Genomic DNA, 5,000 nt, shown 5'->3' on the forward strand with positions numbered 1-5,000 from the left:
TGAAGTGCTTTCCTCCGTGGTGAAACGATCAGCACTGCACCACGGAGGAAAGTCACCTGGAGTCAAGGAGAGCGGGGCTGCGTTGCGTGCATGGCTTCCTTCTGTAGGTAACGGGGAGACGCACTCTGGCGGCGGTCTCGTTCAGGATCCGAAAATACAATTTAAATATTTTTGCACACTTATTCCACTTATTCCTAGTGTGCCACTGGTTACGGTGCCGCGTGCCAGGGGTTGCTGACCCCTGGTCTAATGGTACAGAAATTCAACATCCTCTCCTTCTCAGCTGCAGTGACCTACATTTCCCACGGTGATCACGGAGGTTTCATCTCCTACATTCATAATTCATGAGGTCTGAGACCATGTTGTACTGCTGATCTGACTGTACAGTGTTAGAGCAGAGCGTTCAGCAGGTTGCCTTCAATCCTGAGTGTGTGTTAGGAGATGATGTTAAGGTGATCTTTGTGTTCTCTCTCTTTTCAGGTGATGGACTGGATAGAAAACCACGGTGAAGCTTTCCTCAGCAAACACACTGGTGTTGGGAAATCCCTTCACAGAGCCCGAGCCCTGCAGAAAAGACACGACGACTTTGAAGACGTAGCTCAGGTAAGTCTGTTTGTTTACATTTTGATTCACACAGGAAAAGGCCACAATGATCAATACTAGAAATCAACAGTTTTTCCTTTTCTGTGCTGCTTTTCTTTGTTTTTGTCATCACACTGCAAACAGAGGGGGATGAGTTGACACTAAACATGCAACATTTGATTGTTTTACTTAAACAGTAAAGCAGTTACACCTGCAGCTCATGTTTTCAGTACTGACGTTGAATTTCTAAGAGCACACTGTCTGTGAAAAGATGATTAACTTATTGAGCTCAGGAGTCAGTTCAATGCCATGTGTGAAACCCTCATTTACAGTATCAACATTACACATCAAATATCTACTCCTACATTGTACATTTTGAGGGTAGTAGTTTGTTTTCATTAATGTTTATTCACTTGCCTTTCAAACATCTGTTAGCAATCTTCCTTGATTAATCCCAAATTTCTCAAAAAACACCATGCCTGGTGGCGGCAGGAAGCATGAAGACATTTCTCCGCGTAACCATTTATGGTTACAAGTCTGTCCTGACTAATCTGCAGAAGATGTTATCCATTCCTGAATTTCATTGCTAAAGTTTATCATGTGTGAAACACTGGATTTGGAGCTAGAGGTTTGGGGATAAAGATGAAAACAAAACAAAGAAACATGTTGAAGCTCACATAAGAGATTTCATTAAATGTCAGAGGGAATGTGGCTTGTGTTAAATAGTGTTATAGTAAAATAAAAACACAAAATATGAAGCAAACACTAGTGACATTTTTCTGTTGAATATATATATATGATTATTGCAGAACCCTTTGATCTTCATCACTATATACCAAAACTGTCAGTACAGCCTTAAAGAAGCAAGAAGAGGTTATATATCGGCTCTTATTCAATGGAAACCTTGAGGGCTTTGAAGTGGATTGGTTGCTGTAGGTGCGTGATGTTCTTCTTTATTTAAGTTGTCAGTTGTCTGTTTTGATTTGTTTTAAAGTCCTCAGATCGCAGACATACAGTATGTGTGTGTTCATCTCAAAGCCTTTCTTTAGAGACTGAATGTTATCATCAAATCTTTACCGTCTCTGCTGCTCCATAATAAGCCTGAACACATGCACACTGCGGATCGCCATGGTGTCAAGTTATATTTTCTGCTCTTTTCGTTCCCCATCTTGTTCTCGTCATTTTTATTTTGTCAGTCTTCCCTGCTTAATGGAGCTGACGTCCTAACACCTTTCCCCACTTGCCTCAGCCGTTCAATCTATTTTCTCCCTGAAGCTTTCTCAACTATTTGCACCACCCTGAGTGCTTTCTAGTCTTGAAAAACCCCTGAATGTGGTTTGTTATATCCTCAAATCAAACTAGCAGTGCACTCAGAAGACCTTCGCCAAAGCCAAATGCCCTTTTACTACCATCGCAATGTTTACAAAAGTCAAAACTCATTTGTGTTCCTCTCCGAGATTTCGATTTTCTCCAAAAAGTAATGGGTTCTTTTTTTACCCATGCTACACCTTTCCATCATGTGAAGCTGACAATTGAGCGGCCCGACCAAGCAAGGAGGCAGAGGCAGAACGTCCAAAATACAACCCGGTGTGGGCATTTATTAACTCATGAACACATGACACACAGCCTCAATCCTGCTGAACATGTGCACACCGTCACCATTTTGATTTTTTTATGTTGCACCACACTACCAGCCTCACCACACATAGGGAAACAGAGCCTAAATACCTACACTAATCAGCACAACAAGACACAGGTGAGGGGGGAGCCCTCAATCCTGCTGAACATGTTCACACCGTCACCAACCACAGGGATCTCACACACACTACCAGCATAAACAGCAAAACCCCAGAGCCTAAATGCCCAACCCAACAGGACACAGGTGAGGGGGGAGGAGACAACACATGGCACCAGGTGCACACAATCAATGGCAACAGACAAGGGGAAAGGGGAACACATTTCAAATAAAATACAATAAACACTACATCAATAAATAGTATAAATTGTATACAAATGTGCACATATGCAAGGCCCGAAGCCATCAGTCCACAGTGACGAAGTTACCTTCGTCACACATCAATGTTCATGAAAGTCAGATTTAAAAAAAAATTGTAACCCTACTGACAAACAGAACGAAAACATAAACAATTTGGGCAGATGTAATAACAGCAATCAGAATCCATTGAAATTGTATAAAACATTCTCTACTTGAGGTGTTTCAGTGAAGTGATTATCCTATAAAATAATGAGTGTAAATCCTATAAAGAGTATGTAGCCGATGTTTACATTCTGGATTAGGATTAACCTTCATAACATGCTGGATCAGCATTATTTGGGTCAGACGCTCTGCCTCGGTTTCTTCCCATTTTTTCTTCAATTATATATTTTTTGCAGCGTTTTGCTGGTAAATTCCCTCCAATTAGCAATATACATAACATTAATACATGAGATGCCGGAACATGCCAAAAGATGAATATTTAATCATGTTTACCCAAATTAGCTTTGACGTTCTCTTTTACATACAAACACCAAGACATGCTAGGACTTAATGAGTATGTGTGTAGTGTGTGTGTATATTAAACATGGTGAGTTTTTATGAAAATGTAATCCCCATTTACCATCATTACAGCTAGTTTATTTTTAGCTCTCCTCGTCTACATCAGATTAAATGCTTCGCCATTAGATCCGACCAAACATCAAACAGAAAGACCCAAAACTCCTATACTCTCAATAAAGTCTTCATTCTTCAGCTTCTTCTAACTTCCTTAAATCTTAGTTTCACTAGGGAGGTTAACTCTTTGAATACCAACATTAAAAGGTTGATAGGGACTGTAGACTGTTATATGTTGTACTGTACATGAGAGGTCAATTAAACAAAAAAGGCTTCTTCTTAAAATGTTACATCTACGTTTATTTATTATTTTATATGTATATATTTATTTAAAAATCATTTAATTACATATTTTATATTACTACTGTGCCTCTCATTTGTTCGGTTAATCTATTCAATGTACCTTTTTAAGTAATTCATTTATTAATGTCTTAAAAAGTCAGTCTTGGTCTTGTACATTATATCCAGGTGCCGGGGATGTTTCAGCGTTCCTGTCACCCCCCTCATGTAATCCTCATCCTAAACCACAGCAGTCATGCATGAAGAGTAATAATCTCTTGTAAATTATAATCTTCATCTCCTGTCTAATCCCTCGGAAATGTGAACCATCCAGACTTTAAGCTTTCTCCCAGACTCATATTCTTGAATAATTGGGATCATAATGCAATATATATTTCTAACTCCAGCACCCGCCCCCTGAACCGCCAGTCACACAAAGATATCTCACATGTAATATTTCTTGAAGTTAAATTCTCCCTTGGTAATCTCTCATACTTACCAAAATAGACCGAAAGTAATCCAGTTTGTCCTCCTGATGAATGCTAAGAGCTTTAACTCACAGACTGGATTCAGTCCATTGTTGGTGATAATAGAGGTACAGTAGAAACAGGAAACAACGCCATGTCGATTTACAGAAACTGGATTAACATACGTGATCCGAAGCAGTGTAATCCCCGTGCAGCTATGGTGTTTAGGTGTTTAAATTAAATCTGAAAAACCACTGGAGTGACACTGAAAAAAAAATAGCCCAAAATGGAGAAGTATTATTTTATGTTTTATGATAATAGTGAGAAAAGATTGAGAAAACTTCCAAAAATGTACATATAGGAACAATAACAAGGCACATGATAATGGTGAATACATATAATGATTGAGATGGTGACAGTGATGATGATTAGATTAAATTAAGCTTTATTTTTATTGCACATAGTACAATGAAATGAAATGTTCGTCCAACCAGAGATTGCAAAGAGTAGATAAAGAGCATGGGGTTACAGTAACAAAGTTGTTGCATAATGTGTAGCAAGTTACAGATACGTTTTTATAGATAAGAAATAAATATTGAGATAAGGTGTACGTTTTGAAGCATATATGGAGAAAAACAAGTATCAAGAATTCTTGCCGGCTATACAATGTATTCACACAGCTTTGGGTGGAAAACCTTGAAAAAAGTAAACGGATTATTACTCATTTGCAGAAGCTGGGACTAGTGCATTAACCTGCATCTTGAACTACTGATGCAAATGCATGCATACAAATAAATAATTCCATGACCAAGTTATAGAACTTAGCTAATACGGATATTAATCATGTTGGTGTTGCGTTTGTTGCTTATGATGATGATGTTGATGATGAAGGTCCTTCCTCCTCTTCCCCTCTCAGAACACATACACTAATGCGGACAAGTTGCTGGAAGCGGCAGAGCAGCTAGCTCAGACCGGAGAGTGCGACCCTGAGGAAATCTACAAGGCCGCCCGGCACCTGGAAGTCCGAATCCAGGACTTTGTCCGCCGGGTGGAACACAGGA

The 5,000-nt window shown here is 39.3% G+C and overlaps 2 protein-coding genes and 1 long non-coding RNA gene across 3 annotated transcripts in view; all 3 read right to left on the reverse strand.

The window, feature by feature from the left end:
• Window positions 1-5,000, reverse strand: part of pde6d (phosphodiesterase 6D, cGMP-specific, rod, delta) — an 818,526-nt gene that overhangs the window by 398,354 nt on the left and 415,172 nt on the right. The gene's annotated exons all lie outside the window — the stretch shown is intronic.
• The window catches only part of LOC104947449 (caskin-2-like), a 174,944-nt gene that overhangs the window by 137,749 nt on the left and 32,195 nt on the right, over window positions 1-5,000 (reverse strand). The window lies entirely within an intron of this gene.
• The window catches only part of LOC104947436 (uncharacterized), a 13,838-nt gene that overhangs the window by 7,457 nt on the left and 1,381 nt on the right, over window positions 1-5,000 (reverse strand). Inside the window, exon 2 of the long non-coding RNA XR_798565.1 lies at window positions 3,118-3,120. This is a non-coding gene — a long non-coding RNA (uncharacterized lncRNA). The remainder of the gene's footprint in view (window positions 1-3,117; window positions 3,121-5,000) is intronic.

The sequence above is a fragment of the Notothenia coriiceps genome, unplaced genomic scaffold (genome assembly GCF_000735185.1).
Source record: "Notothenia coriiceps isolate Sejong01 unplaced genomic scaffold, NC01 NC01_scaffold00012568, whole genome shotgun sequence".
Lineage (NCBI taxonomy): Eukaryota > Metazoa > Chordata > Actinopteri > Perciformes > Nototheniidae > Notothenia > Notothenia coriiceps.